Raw genomic sequence first — 16,596 nt, forward strand, 5'->3', positions numbered from 1 at the left:
TGCCAACCTATAGGTCTATAAGCAGTAAAAATCTTCCTAAGAACAAAGGTTAAAAAAAAGACACATTCAGATAAATAAAAAGAGAGAATGTGCTGTGCAGAAAGCAGATTTCCACTAAAGGAACTTCAAAAGTATGTACTTAGACTGAAGGAAAGTGATCCCAGATGGAAGTCTGGAAGAAAACAAATAATGAGCAAAGAAAGTGGTAAGCACATTGGTACATCTAAACCAACATCGACTAAAAGATCAACAATAGGTGATGATAATATTTTGTGGTATTTAAAAAAGAACTAAAACATATTTCAACAATAACATATAAATTGGGAGGGTATGCTCAGAGTTAAAGTGTTCTGAGGTCCTTAAAGTTTTTGGAGGATTAAAATACTGATTAGCTTTAGACTCTGATCATTTAACTTGTAAGAATTTAGAGGCTAATTAATTCCTAATAGGATAGGCAGTGTCTAACTTCCAAACTAGAGAGGGAGAAAATGAATGAAAATAAAATCCAAACAGCAGCAAAAAAGTGGTAAAAAATAGAACCATCAAATAAGATGACAAAATAAAATCCAAATACATCAATAATCACTGTAATACAGACTAAATGTTCATGTTAAAAGACAAAGATTGTCAGACTAGATTAAAACAATTCTAAGAAGAATAATTCCCAACTACATGCTGTTTGTGACTCACTGAAACATTAAGAATATAACAAAACTGAAAGTAAAAGGTTAGACATCATCAGGCAACCACTAACCAAGAGAAACTACTGTTAGTATGAGACAAAAGAGACTTTAAGGTAGAAAGCATCTATAAAGAGTCATTATATAATGTGAAGAGACTCCATTTCCTAGGAATAGTTATATGCACATAAAAATTTGGTCTCAAATAAGTAAAGCAAAAATTGACAGAAACACAAGGACAGACTAATCCACCATCACAATGAAAGACTCCAACATACCTCTCTTAGTCATTAATAAATCAAGCAGACAAAAATCAACAAGGTTATGGAATATTTTTAACAGCACAATAAGCAAGCTTTATTTGTATAGAAAATGCTATTCTTAACTCCTACAGAATATACATTCTCTTTAAGCTGATAGGGAACTTGTACAAACACTAACCAGACAGTGGGACCATAAAGCAAATCTTAATAAACTTCAAAAGGAAGATGACTGACCATATTTTCTGACTATAATGTAATCAGTGACAAAAGATCTCTCCCCCACCCCAAAATACATGTTTAAAAATTAAGAAGCACAACTTTAAATAACTCACAAACCAAAGAGAAAGACAAAAGCCCAGTAAGATCATAGGAAGAAAGGAAACAAATTAAAGTTCTTAGCAGAGCTATTTTTTGTAATGAAATTTATGAACTATTAAAACTAACACAATGAAGCCAATCATGGAATTTCTTTCCCTGGAAGATGAAAAAGTGAAGATAGTGTCCGTTTCAACAAAAAGCATTCGGAGAAGGTTCTCTTCTCAACTTTACCTTCCACAACTCCTTGCTGATAGCTAAGTAGCTAAAACATAAAGAGCCTCCCTCCATTTTCAGCAATGGATGGGACATCACCAAACATCATCAAAATAAACCAACAAGCAAGCAAACAAACCAATTCATTTATTCACTCAGTTAGTCAGTCATTCAGATTGAATTTTGTGTGTTTGTAATATAAGAAGCCTTGGGAGAGCTCTCCCCAGCTACCAGCATTTTCTCTGAGGAGACTCTCTGATAAATCATAATTATTTGTCAAGTAAACAGTTCAAGAGAGCCACTCTTTCAGCAGTCATCCTAATATTTTATAAGATTAAAAGAAATTCTCTTACTTAAGTAAAACATTATATATCTATTTTATTTTGATTCTCAGAAAAGACCTTTAAAATTCAATAGGAGCTGCTCCACACACTCACTTGTCCAAAGATTGTACCCAAAAGCAGCATTAACATACGAATATACAACAAGATTGGAGTACACCTAATTCTACTTCATATGCACATCGCACTTCGATATGCAAGTGAAAAGGAACTTTCTAACAGTGCTATGATTCACTTAAAACTGCTTTTAGTCTATTACTCAACTATTTAAAAGTTGCCAATGGCACCCTACTGTCTACACAACATTAAATTAAAACCCAAATCCCACTGCTTGAATTTTAAGAGTCATATATAGTCTGGCCCCACCCTATGTGACCACCCTCTCCTCCAGCGTTGCAGTATCTACCACTTGCACAACTGTCTGCAGAGGCCCAGTACTGCTCAACATGGGCCAATCAGTGACTCCAGTCAATACAGGGTCCCTTTGCTCTCCCACTATCCTTCCTGGAATTACTCACCCTTCAAGGTCCAGGTGAACTTTATCTTCTATTATGAAGACCTCCCAGATATTTCTAAGCCTAACTGACATTTCTGTAAAAATTCTTACTTCACCAAATCCAGCATCCCAATATAATATTTATTGTTTTTTGGCTTTTGTTCATGTGTTTGTTCAATCTACCAATCAAAATCTGGGCATGGTCATGCTTTATACTTTCTGCCCCACTCACCATGAACTCAGCACAGTAATAAATACACACAGAAGGTGCTCAGCAAATAGTTGCTGAGCGTCTCTTGAAAGAATATAGTAGATGCAGACTGGGCCTAACTTCTGTATGCTTATAAATCATCATCATCACACACACAGTATTAGTATTCCCTTTGAATATCCCTCTTCCTTCAATTTAGATCTACTCAGTTCCATTCCAGTGAGCAAATATTATGAACAAAGGTGAAATTTTTTCAAGAATTTCAATCATATTGTCTCACTGGCCTTTTCATCCTCTCAAAAGCATAAAAAAATTTAAATATTGTACATGTGAAAGCCATGCATCAGCTGCCAGTGCCTCTCCCACCCATCCTGTTATTAACATAATGGCATAAATGACTGATGATAATTCTCAAGCACAAAACATGCGATTAGTTCTTGAAGGTCACCATGACTGGGTAAAAAGATAACACATTTAGCCCTTGGGAAGTAGATTTCCATTCCTGATCTAAAAATTGAATTTCATTTTTCTTCATTTCCTCTTGTAGTTGTTAGTTAGCATATGTAAAAGCCTGAATGTGTACCTGTGGGTGTCTCTGTGTGTGGTTTTGAGCAGAGAGGAAGAAAGAAAGGAGAGTTAGACATCTGTTCCACAAGGTTTTAACAAATGATAGCCATAGACAGAGGAAGGAAGGATGGATGGATGGATGGATGGATGGATAGAGTCTGATTTTAACCAAAAGTCACTGAGCACCTCTCAGAGGTGAAGTGAGACTTAAGCCATTTTCATATGAGTCTACTGATAATTAGCAATCTTATGATAGACATTCTGGCATCACTAGGGCAAGAGTCATTCATGGTAACTGAAAGTTGATTCTATGCGTTTCAAAACTCAAATGGATCAGTTTTCATTAGAATTGATTATGTTTTAAAAGAAATCAGCTCTATTTTAAGTTATATTTTGCCAAGAGGCAACTGTTAGGCCATAGCTGTTTTTATTCCTCAAGTCCTCAGGCTATCAGAGCACTATCATGATGACATTTTCCCCACTTGCATGATTAAATACACCCTCAGAGGAAAATTTCCCTAGCAAAGAATATTTGTGATCAAGGAAATTAAAGAAACTTGATTAAATGGAAGAACGAATAGTTTCCAGATCAAGACTTAATCAGTATTACATTGTACAAAGCCAAAATCTAGCACCTCAAGTAGCATCCCATAGCATCCTGTGCACGTATTTGCCTCCACAGATATGAAATAAATGGCACATAAAATGAACCAAAAGCTAACAGTCAATGAGTGCAAGTAGTGTATACATGATCATCATCTTTTTTCCTGCTGGATCCAAAACACTTCTTTCCTCATTTATCAGGTTTGTGGAATGCCCATTCTGGGCAGGGTATTGGGCTTAGTCCTGACACAGAATCTCATAAAACAGGAAGGAGGTTTAAGACATCAAGGTAGAGTGCTGGGGAGCGTAATCATCACACAGTAGGTTCTCAATAAATGACAACAATTCCTTTCCCTTCCCTTACCACTCCTTAAATTTTCTTTGAGCTACGAAACTTCAGTCAGAGGGATCGTGAGAATATATTTGGTAAGATTCTTAAATCCATGTCATAATCTGAAAAGATAAAGAACTTACAGATTCAGAAGTTGGCAATATATTGAAAACAGTTTAAAACATAGCATGCTAGGATTTTAAGTATACCTTTCAATATGGTTTCTATGACTGTTACTGATGTTTTAATGCTTACAGTGCCATAAATAATCAGAGAGAGAGAAGACAGGAAGGAAGAAAGAGAAGAAGGGAGGGAAGAGAAGAGAAAAGAGAGAGAGAAGAAATGGTACAAGGTACACTTTTAGAGTTTTGCAGTAGAAAAGGCACCACATACTGGCCTGAGCTCTGCCCCATCAGCATATCCCTGAACAGACTATTGCACAGCCTGAGTTTCAGTTATATAAACAATAAGATGAGGGAAACTGACCAGATGATCTCCAAGATCCATTCTCACTCTACCATCCCATAGTGCAAGCCTAATGACCTATAGGCGGCAGATTAGAAAGATACAAAGTTCTATGACTTCATGTTAGTACTGTCTGTCCCCTAAGACCAAATCCTACTACAAGACTTTTAGTGTGATTTCTACCAGAGGTTGCTGAAGTCAGTCTGCAATTCAAACCCTGGTGCCACTCTTTACTTGCTCTGTGATCCTGTATAGATAATTCACCTCTCTGTTCCTCAGCTATCTCTCCCACAGGGTCATTATGTGTCTCAAAGTTGACACTATATGTGAAGTATACAGTTCTTGGCACCTATTATGCAGTAAATGTGTTATATATTATTATAAACAAAATCAGCATAGGACAGAAGTGATTAACCGAGATTATCACAGGAATAGTGCATGATGAAAATACTTAGGCGTGTGGTTGTTCATTAGGAAGCTGGTGATCAGTAAGCTCGATGGCACAGCAGTCTGATGTGGTTGCCTAAAATGACAAGAAAACTTACATTTACAGGCACATACAGAGTCTATAAGTCTATAAAGAGGAAGACAATCCTGATGTGTGAAAGTAATTTGTTCACTTTGAGCACCAAACTTTAAGACACATGGTGTGAAAGGATTCAGATTATATCAGATAGGAACAACTGAAGATTCAGGACAAACTGTCTTCAAATATTTTTTTAAATTCTCACGTGGAGAGATTTCAATCTAAGGGTGAGCACAAGACTTTTGACCTCCCTTCCAAACCTGTATTTTATGATGTAGATTGGATGCTTTGCTTAATAACAAATTATAATAGGATTTCTCCTGTACAGAATAACCAGTTGGCAAGCACGGAAGACAATGGTGTTAAATGATAACAAAGAATTAATATTAAACATTCAGATCTCTCCATTAAATTTTTGACCAGAGTTGCCAACCCATGACCAATCTTGGTGACCTGAGCTGATTACCAGCAATAAACAAATGCAAGAAAAATACTGCATTTTTAATATATAAAAGTGGATAACTAGCTCATTAATGTTCCAAATAGTTCTGTGGTTAGTATAAACCTAGACACATTACACTAACATTAATTAGAATTTCAGACACATTCTTTTTGACAGTTATAGTCACATTCTTTAATTAAGTCATTTTTTTATTTTTCATGTTTCCCAACAGAGACATGTAGACTCATAAAACATAGTAGCTGGATCACCAAAGTCTGACCTTGGGGCAAGTCCTTTAACCTGAGCTCCAGTTATCTCATCTATTTAAAAAGGGAGAACAAAGAGTGGCAATAAGTACAATAGATGTCTTCTAAGGTCTTTTATACTTGAAAACGTGATTTTATGAAATGATCACCCTTCCTAATAAAACTCAAAGTGCATTTCTTATTTCTTAATTTATTCATCATTTTTTCCAGTGACGACATCATTAGCGATAATGCAGGCAAGTGAAGCATATAATCTAACACCACCATTGACTACTCTATGAGATAGTTTTATTCTGTCATTCTGAGGTTTGGAGTAAGTTGTGTGACTGAGGGAAAGGATATTACAACTAGAAGCCACCTTCACATCAAGCAATAATCGATCGTAAATATAATAGACAAAGCAGAATCGGGGACAGGAGGGAAGATTATAAAAGGCCTCTTTCATAAAAACAATCTTAGAATGAACCATTTTACTCTTACTTTTTTTACTTCCTAAATGCTTTATTTCCTTAGGCCTTCTACATCCATTGCAATGAGCTATGTGATTAAAAGTTTATCCTCATATATTGTTATATTTGATATGATATATTTCCAATGATAAAAGAAAACATAAAAATTCAACTCACTCCTCTGTTTTACCCTTAGTTGGCCAACTATTCCAATGACATTCTAAACTGTTTCAATGATTTCCAACTAAAAAATCTGTTCAATTGTACTTTGAACCCACAGGTCTCCCTCTATAAAGAGTTAGCTTGAAATCAAGCTCTATGACTATACAGAAAAACCTGTCAGTGGTTTCTTTAAAAATGCATTCTTAAAAAAGACATGGAGTACAAACTCGTTCACAAAGTCCCTTTAAAAAATGGACTGAACAAAGTATCAAGAACAATCTGTTCTGGCAAGTGACAAAGAAGATGACCTAATAGGTCTTTTCCGTCTAATTTCTGTGATTTGAGGGTTTTTTTCTTTTTTTTACTCCTGCAGCAATACTTTTGAGTTCAACAACTTTTCAAAACTATTATTAGTTACCAAGGAAACACAAATGTTTGCAGGAATAAATAAGCAAATGGACTGGACCTAAATAGCAGGGTTTTCCTGCTTCCCATTTAATAATCTTATGGTGGTATAATATAATCAATCCTTCATTCTCTCCAAGTCATTCTGCTCACCTACTGGGATGCTCACTAGAGTCCCATAGCCAACTCACAGCATCCCATGTAAACCAAGAACAGAAGGTCTCTGATCAACAGAAGAGTCTTCATTGAATAGACCTCCTTGTTTCACTTATTGAAAAACAAAAACCATGACAATGTCAATGGGATAGCAGGTAGTGGTTGGCTTTGTGATCACTATTTCTAGAGAAAATATGCAAACATATGCTCTTAAATGACCCAACGTCTACAGAAAAGCCAAGAACATAAAATATATATAATAAAGGTAAAAACACAATATACACATATGAACCACAGTATGAATGCAATCGTGCTCTACAAATGCTTAGAAAAGACTAAAAGGAAATACAGTACATGGAATTGTTAATAGTTGTCAGTACTTATATGGTAGGACTAGCTGTAAAATGTCTTTTTGACTTTCCTGCGTTTTCCAAATTATGATATGGGCACTGAACTATTTTTAAATTAACTTTAAAGTCACAAAATATCATTCACTTTAATGTTAATAAAGGGGTTTCCATTCCCTAATATCACCACTAACACTGTTGCTGTAATCAGCCCAAGATAACTCTCAAGGGTATTGGTCCCTTTCTAAAATCAAAGTCAGAGGAAGTATGAATAGGAATAACTGAAGAGCCTTTGGAAACTTCAAGGACTATGGAGGCCTGGGCAGAAGATTTGGGCTGTAGATAAGGATCCATATGTAAATTCAAGTTCACTGCAGCCCATTAACTGCTGGTGTGAAGTTCTCAGTGCATATCTCAGTGCACAGGCATTTATGTGTACAGAGCTAGGCAGATACCACTTGGGAAATAAAAAGAAGAGTAAAAGGAAGAGGTTGGTTGGAAAACTGACTGTCCTTGGCATGGAGAGGAGGTGCTTTTACCCTCAGACTATCCTTTTTGCTCCACATCCCACAGTTGCCCACCTGTGGTGCTCAGTCCCTTCAGTCTTCCTCCCAAACTGTGTGGCAGCAAAGAGATCAGCATCACATCCATGGCAGGCTTGCCCAATGCTCAGAGGCAGTCATTTTCCCAGAATGCTGCCGATGAGGTGTTAGAATGTCTGAGGCAGAATGCCTTAGCACCAAAGGCTCACTCTCTGGCCAATCCAACTGCAGCCTGATGCAATGCAAAACCACAGCATTCTGCCTCTTCCCCTGCCACCCGGGATCTATACCCACTCTGTTCAGCTTCTCATATAGGACCATGCCTACAATAAGAATTATTGCTTTTCTTTGCATGTTATAGTGTTTCCACATATTTTCTTTTACAGAGGCAAACCTACCACATTCAAAGAGTGTTACCATCCCACAGGTGGTATTACCCATACTTTTCAGATGACAGCCTGTAGTAGAGAGCAGTGCACATCACCCCTTACCTAATGAAAGAACCAACAGTGAAAACTGTGGGCAGCTGCAGGAAAGGTTCAGTTCATTATGAATACTGCTTCTCTGGCACTTAAATTTAGATGGCTAAAAGACTTCACCAGTCACAAGAAGAAACAAAAGCAGGGAGATAGGACAAGAAAGAAAATAAGAGCAGTCACTTCATAAAGAGAAACTGGCTCTGATATTTTTAGTAACATGTTAATGACATTTTAAAACAGTTAAATAATGATGACACTGTGGACATTACTAGTAACACCAGTTGCTTGGGCCATTGTAATAACCTTCTGGCATTAGTCTGAACCATGGGAAACTGCTAATATTCAACTGTTTTTGACCATTTAACAAAAGTGACTTTATACAGTTCAATCAAATCAATACATCCTACTTTCCAGCCTTGTTGCTTACAAACGCTTCTTCCACATTAGAAAGCAATTGGCTTGGTAGATCATTTCTAAATGACAAAGCTACTGCTGAATTAGATCATAAATTCAGATTACTAGCTGTAGAAAGGACTTTAACTTGTAGGTATCCTTATTTGTAAGAAATTCCTGATTATAAAATGAGAAAAATCATATAGCAATTGAACAGTAAAATTTTCAATAAAAGAGGAAATCAAATTTTCTCATCAAGATTGAGGCACAATGGTCATAATTCTGTTCTTTTTATAATAAGTATATGTCAGAAGCTAAGGGAACAAAAATTACAAAGCAAAGAGAATATTGGTAGGAAGAGGGAAGGAAATAAAAGTCTACTCATTAATTCACGTGGCCAATGGGGCACAATGCCAATGGCTGGCTGAGTTTGCGATACAAGACCCAGGGTACCCTTGTGTCACTGAGAAAAAGATTTCCCTTCTTAATAAAGAGTCCCCTTCTTCAAGACCCTTGACTTTCATCTGTCAGAAAACTGTTAAAATATTCTAACTTTGTTAGAATAAGACATGTTGCCAACATCCTCAAGAAAACTGTCTTAGTAAATATACAAATCCACAATGTCTTCAATGTAAACGACACTCCCTAGAGTTATTCAGTGCACAATCGGGGTGGCTCTGACGTGCAGCCTATGAAGAGGGTAAGTCTTGGTTTTCCTAGTTCAATATTCAATCTGGAAAATAAAGATACAAACTTCTCAATTAAATCAGAAAACTTTTTTTTTTACTAACAACTCTTCTGCGAGATTCTGAGCAAATCATTACGAGAAGATGACTACGGCTGTATATATAAACACCAGTTCAAATCCCTGCTTTCATTACCTCATTAGCAGTATGACCTTGTTCAAGCAATTTTACCCTTCCAAATGTGTTTTGTCATCTGAAAAGTATGGGTAATACCACCTCAAAATGTGTTGTGCAGATTAAATGATGGAAGCATGTACAGCACTAGGCACAGTGACGGCTATGAACTAGAACCTCAACAAATGAGATTTATCATTGGTTCCTAAAGAGACTGGTTACATACCATGACCTTGGAGCACTGAGTCATAGCTGAGTCACAGACCAGTGCTTTGGGGAGTAACACAGCATAGGCAAAGAACACAAGAACAGGAGTCCTAATCTTTTTTACTTTTGCATCAAAAATCCTAGACAAGTCTTACATCCACTCAACTTCTCTAGTCTTCAGTTACTTCAACTAAAGAAAAGGAGGAAATAATACTGATCTATTTTACAGGGAAACTGGGAAGTCAAAAGCATGAAAATAAATGTAAAGCATTCATGAGTACAAAAAATGGAAGAAAGAAAGAAAAAGCAGTGCCAAATGTTAGGAAGCCTCTGTACCCATTAGACGGAAAAGGAGGTAGAACAAATTACAAAAATGCTAGCTTTGGGTAAAGGTGCTTTAAGTTACCAGTTTGGAGCTGAGATTCAGGTGTTTATGCTTCATGAAGCTTTCCTATCAGCCATCTTATCTCATTTGTAATAAATCAGATCTAGCATAAAAATCTCATAGGATATTTAAAAGTACAAGACAAACATAGGAGACTAGAAAAGTTTCAAATATACGTCACAAGAATAAGGTAGAGTTCCCCTTAAAATTAATAAACCAACATCTAAAATGTTAATACAAATATTAACAAATCAAATAATAAAATTTAAGTTCAGCTGAAGGGTATGGTCATTCACTTCCCTTAAAACAGTATATATAAAGAGCAGGGGCTAGTTTAACAGGCTTCTCAGTAGACAGGTAGAGTCATCTAGAAGAAGTGTCAAAGTGAGCACACAGTTTATTAAAGATGATACATGTTTATTTTTGTGCCCTGCATCTTTTCTCCACATCATTTTCACTAACTACAAATTCTCTGCAACCAGACTTTCTCCACTCCACACTAAAGAAAAGAAACAAGAAGACTATTTGCATTATTCCTGCTTGACAACACATATGGAAACAATAATTCTATAGACATATGTACATCATACTAGGAAGCAATCCTATTTTAATGTAATTTAAGAAATTAAATAGACTCAAGTTATTTAAACTACTCAATTCATTTGAAGCTCACAAATGAGGCAGCCATGTCTCTAATTTACTTAGCAGATTCACATAGTTGGCTAGGACTTTAGAGATTACTTCTCTTACTGATGTGCAAAGTAATTAGGAGGCTAATTTTCACTTACCAGAAAAAAAGATTTATACAAGTAAATCTGCCCCATAGTAAAGGGTAACAGGCTTAATTCAGACATAATTTGGTCAGTTTTTTTTTTCTTCTCATGTCTTTTTTGTTTTATTTTGTGTGCTGGTAGAAGAGAACAAATGGGTAAAAAAGCTGATTCTAAAGTTCTGCGTTTATACTTTGTTTTGAAAGTACAACACAAAACATTTAATTTCTTTAATAAATATCTTCCTTGCCAAATAAACTGATTAGTTGTAACTACTTTCCTTAAAACACAGGCATGTAGAAATGAGGAACGAGAAGGATCTTTCAGGGAAAACTGAAAAAAACAAGATTTCATCTGGCCTTCCCATCATCACTTGAAGAATTGTTTGGTAGTTACATCATCAGGAAATAAAATACTATCCTCTGAGGACCCCTACTCTTTACAAAGAGGAAAGAGAAGGTCTGAAGTCTAAATCACCCCCAGAGATGTCTCCAAAAAAAGGGGAAAAAAAAGAAAGAAAAAGACTTCTGGCTTCCCTCTCCTGCCTCTGCCTCCCCTCCACCCCCAAGAACCAAAAAAACAAATGTAACAAAAATGTATTTACAAACGTTTAAAAATAAGAATTTCAGGATGTGTATTTAAGAATCCGAAGCAATAAGAGAAGCTTTAGGGCCCCAGAGGGAGAAAAGTTACAAGTAGATCGCCCATGACCCCCAATGACTTGCATAGACGGGCAGGAGGGCGCTGGCTTTCCCGGCCCGCCGCACAGTCACCTCCGCGGGGAGCCGGGACCCCAGTCCCGTTCACACGGTCCGAGCGTCTGCGGAGCCCGGGCGCGCTGCAGCGCCGCCGCTGCGGGCCTGGCTGTCACCCGCGCCCCCGCCGCCCGCGCCGCACACGCGGAGCGCCTTATAAGGCAGCGCAGTGACGTAACGCCCATAGGCCGGGCGCGCTCAGCGCCCCGCTCGCATTGTTCGGGCGACTCCCGGAGCGCGCGCAGCCCGCTCGCAGCGCCGTGACTGCGGCCCCCGCCCGGCCCCCGCCCGGCCCCGGCGCAGGCGACTCAGGTAAGCCCGGGAGAGCCGCTCTGCTCCAGCAAGGGGATTGCTGTCAGAGAGCCAGGCAGTCTGTAGGTGGCTTTTAAAGTTATCAGCATCATGAACTGCAAACAGGTTTCGAAAAGCGCGTCCAATGAACTCTAGGTTCAAAATCTTTTCCAACTCACACAAAACTTGTTTTCTCCGAGGGAGAAAACAGATTTGGGATTTAGTTTTAAAATGTAGAGAGGTGGAGGATGACTATATATTACCCACGCTTTCCAAGTAAGCGACACATTGTATCCTGCCGGTATTGAGAAATCTTCTGGGGAAAGGGTGGGGGAAAATATTGTAATACAACAACTCTATCTCCTGATCTTCTTTCTCCTGAGACTCAAAATCCTTTAAGTCTTAGAAGAATATGAAACACTGCCACATGGTAGTAGATCTGTTTCTCACCCAATGCCCTCCCCCTTTTGTAAATTACACATAAAAGATTAGAAAACCCCTGTCAGGAATACATCTTGTAATTAGGATAAATCTAATTTAAAAAGTAAAGTACTTCTGAAGCTTCAAAAAAAAATCCTACAAATGTTATTCTAGCTTAAAAGCAAATGTCAATTAGTATAAGGAAGTAACTATCACAGTTTTGAGTTCTAGCTTTTTACTTCAACTCCAGTCAATGGATAAATGACAAACGGCACTGAAAATTAAAGATAAAGATAGTTTCTCTGAAGTAATATGTTGAACAATAGTTTATTTCATAGAAATACTAACTTAAAAGGGTAAATCCTATAGAAGATTTTTGTTCATCAGTGGCATTTTGAACCAAAATGAGTTATACCTAAACCCTAAACAGATTATTGGCAGATGCCGAAAAATTTACATATTTTACTTTATTTTTCAGAATAAAAATCAGCAGAGGAATTAAAAATAAAATATGCTATGTCAAATTTAAAACACTGGAATAGGAGATAAAAAAATGATTTACCATTCAAACTTTATTTGGTCTGAACATATGTTATAAAACAAAACTTAAGAAATGTGTGAAGTAATTATTTCCCTTTTTAAATAGTCTCTATGTTTTGCTTATCATTTAAAACATAACACTTTTTTAGCTGCTCAAAATTCAGGACGTATCTATATTTCTAGTAATTCCTGTGGTAGAGTTTAATTTTGAAGTATATAACATTGGTGCCTTTGATTTTTGCTTCAGAGGAATTTTGTTTTGTTTGCTAATTTTGTTTGGAGCAATGCAAAGCTTTGGTTTTAGTGTTCTAAAAGAAATATGATGTTACTTGGCCTAAAGACAGGCCTTATAAACTGCAGGTTAGTACTGAGAAGTAGGATTTCCTCAAAACTATTATTTCAAATCTAGGGACGCCTACCATAATGAGAAGAGAGAGAGGGGGAAACACCCAGGTTATGGTGGGGAAGTACGGAGTATGCAGTAGAAAACTTGTTTATTTGATAGAGGCTGTAATTGGAAACTGAAAAATTCCTGCCTTGGGAAAAAGGTATCCCACTCTTTTGAATCTAATAGAGGAAGAGGGAAACAGAAACCATCAATTATTGTTTCAGCTATACCCAAAGTACCTTCTGTACCATAAACTATAGCTCAACTGTTGAAAATCATAACCTCTATCAAAGCTCTAACAGCTGTTTCCCAGAGTCTGTGTTTTTTTTAAAAAGGGCAAGCATCAATTTTTTAAAAAAAGTTTAAATGACACACTTCAATATTCCATTTTTTTCCACTTACTAACTTTAAAGCATAATTCAAAGAACAATCACCCATTAAGACTCCTTTTAAAATTGAAAGTTAAAAAAGATTTATCATGGATACATTATCTCACAGTGGGCTCTCTGAGTGAGCATTTCTTAGTCTTTGGGACAATCTATATGATGGAAAAAATGTTTTAGATTGAATGAATGTGAATTTTTCCAGCTCCAAATAAGGCACATATTAGTTTTATATTTAATAGATTCATTTATCTTTCTATAGCAATTAACCTTAACTGCTAAGCACTGGTATTTCTGTGATATTTTCCTAATGCTATGATGGAGTCTATAGTAACAGCCAGGATGAAAATACAAATCAAGCTTTGAGCTGCTTAATTTTCAAGTCCACTTGCAGTTCTCTTAATTTCTTTTCTCAAAAGGCTGTGAATTTTGTTTTTGGGTTCTCTGCTACCTTTTCCCCTCCAAAAAAGTGCCTTTAGTAATAAACGGATTTTGAGGTAAAAAAGTGAAAATGGGGGAGAGGAAGAATAAAATTCCATTAATTCTTCCTAGGTCATGTTCTGTCTATATCTAGTGCTTCAGGGCAAAGCAAATGCTTTTACAAGGTGAACAGAGGAAAAAATATACAACCCCCTATTAAGGGGAAAAAGGAAGAGGGGGCAGGAAGAGAACTGTTTATAAAAGACTGGATGTTATGAAGTAATAATCAGGGGGTGTAAGCAATATTGGTCTCAACCTACTTTAGGAATGGAATCTGTTGTCCACATAGGCAGTCATTATTTTTGAAAAATCTAACAAACTTTATCCTCTTGGGCATATCATTAATTTTAAATGATTTTTAGAGTTTTTAATTTAATTTTTATTTGACTATGCATTTAGCTTCAATATAAACTGATTGATTAGTTTCTATAAATTATGTTTAAATAAGGATTTAAAGATGAAAAGACACTGCATATGCAGCCAGATCACAAACTTTCAAAGAAATATTTCTATGGCTGCCTCTGCCATCACTAGTCAGTGTTTAAGGGCCACCAACCTAATCACTTATGTTTAATGTGTTGCTGCAAAGACTTTCAGAAACTCCTCTGGCCAGTGAGTTTCTACATTGAGTGTTAGGTGCACTAATTCCTAGCAGATCGTCACCAACACTGTTGTGAGCCCTCCTACATCCTTTTTTCTTAAAAACAGAGTTGAGATTATCTCTTCCTGGCTGCCTTCTGCGCTACCATTACCTCTAACTGGGAAAGCTAGGCAAACAAAAGTGGGAAGGCTCTCCAAGGAAAGTCCCTTGGTTCTTTTTCAGATATAAGAGAAGCATTCCATTTTCATGCTTGTTCCATGAGATTCTAATTTAGTAGATTACATAGGACAGCAGCAGTTTTAAGTCTGAGCCCAAGAACAGAGAATAACACATTAGCAGTGTTCTTCCTTCCTATAGGCTGACCATCCTCACATTCCTTATGCCCTACTAGTTTCAAAATAAGATTAACTCTTAAAGATACAATTATTATTTTTTAATGACTGGCTTGGGAAATTATATGTTTGTGCTGGGGGAGGGGTGTGGAGGTATGCAGAGGAATAGGTAAGTAAGTGTTATCATTGGGACAGATAGGAGTGCAAACACCTTGTTTCTGTTTATGATTACTACTGATTCTAGCCTAAAGGACAGTTATTATGAGTAAAAGACAGTGTATATTACGTCAGAATAGCAAACACTCAGTTCCACAGATGGGAGTTTGAGAAGTGCCTTGATAAGTTCTTTATGGACAGTGGGATGCTCACTAGGCACCAGACAGTGTAAACACACACAGACACACACACACACACACCTGGCAGGGAATGTGCACAGAACTTTATAGAGCTGGAGGAAGCTTTGGAGGGCATCTGATCCAAATGCCTCATTTTGCAGAAGAAACTGATGTCCACAGTGTGACTTACCTCAGAGACCCAGAGCTACTTAGGCGCAAAGCCAAGGCCCCCTGCATTCTTGGGCTATAGCCTTTGGTTTCTCCTTAAATTTATGGTAGGAAGAGATGAGAACAGAAGCCTCCAAAGAAGCCTTGGCACTGTAGGTGTTAATTTGGATATAAAACCCATTAAAAAAAAGAAAGTTGAAAGGTACAGAGTTCTTGTTAGTAAGTATAAGCCGTAAGAAGGCAAAGAGAAAGGAGGGAGGTGTAAATCAATACAGTTCAACCAGACTGTATCAATGGAAGGAAGGCGATAAAGGGAGGACAAAAAAAAAAAAAAAAAAAGCAAGTAATAAACATACTTAAAAGTCCTCTGGGTGGCAAAGCTCACTCTCTGCCTAAAAGCTGAGAAGTGCCCTGGAAAGAGCGTATGCTCTATAGTCAAAACCATGTATGTCTAAACCACTAACTTGGTAAGTGATCTCAGTGTCTTCCAAATAAGCATTATACCTCCCCAGCTAGCAAGTTCCCTTTCAAAACTCAGTGACTCAATGCCTTTAAAACACCTTCCCAAGAACTACAGAGGAAGTCACTAATGAGGGCTCTGAGCTCCTGGTGATACTTACTTGCCTTACTTTCCTTCACACCATACATTACTACATGACATTAAGTCACACATTAACTGCTTATTTGTTTATTGTCTATCTCCTGTACTATAAACTCCTTGAGGGTCAGTTTTGCAACCAACTTTATCCCTAGCACCTAGAAAAGTACATAGCTTCAGTTAGTAGGTATGTCACTGGGCCAATAAGTGTGTTGGATAGATATATGAACAAATTACAACCTAGAAACTTATTTGGTAAGAAAAGAGTATTTCTAGAAATAGTGGCCTAGGAAGGGCCTCCTCTTCAAGATTTTGTTTAGGAGACCAAAACAAATCTCTACCACTATTTTAAAAAACCATGTAGAATTGACTTATAAACACAAAAACCAGAAAACAAATTACACTCACATGAAGTCAAGGCAGTGAAA

The 16,596-nt window shown here is 37.0% G+C and overlaps 3 protein-coding genes across 7 annotated transcripts in view; 2 read left to right on the forward strand and 1 right to left on the reverse strand.

Moving 5' to 3' along the window:
- The window catches only part of CMSS1 (cms1 ribosomal small subunit homolog), a 333,735-nt gene that overhangs the window by 268,176 nt on the left and 48,963 nt on the right, over positions 1-16,596 (reverse strand). Inside the window, exon 2 of one of the 5 annotated variants that reach the window (XM_072966315.1) lies at positions 4,940-5,011. The exons of the other annotated variants lie outside the window; for them this stretch is intronic. The gene's annotated coding sequence lies outside the window, so the exon portion shown is untranslated. The remainder of the gene's footprint in view (positions 1-4,939; positions 5,012-16,596) is intronic. 5 annotated transcript variants of the gene reach the window in all.
- LOC102533676 (filamin A-interacting protein 1-like) overlaps positions 1-16,596 on the forward strand; it is a 274,618-nt gene that overhangs the window by 209,540 nt on the left and 48,482 nt on the right. The window lies entirely within an intron of this gene.
- Positions 11,824-16,596, forward strand: part of LOC140685329 (filamin A-interacting protein 1-like) — a 28,240-nt gene continuing 23,467 nt past the window's right edge. The window contains exon 1 of the mRNA XM_015242485.3: positions 11,824-11,944. The gene's annotated coding sequence lies outside the window, so the exon portion shown is untranslated. The remainder of the gene's footprint in view (positions 11,945-16,596) is intronic.

The sequence above is a fragment of the Vicugna pacos genome, chromosome 1, assembly GCF_048564905.1.
Source record: "Vicugna pacos chromosome 1, VicPac4, whole genome shotgun sequence".
Classification (NCBI taxonomy): domain Eukaryota; kingdom Metazoa; phylum Chordata; class Mammalia; order Artiodactyla; family Camelidae; genus Vicugna; species Vicugna pacos.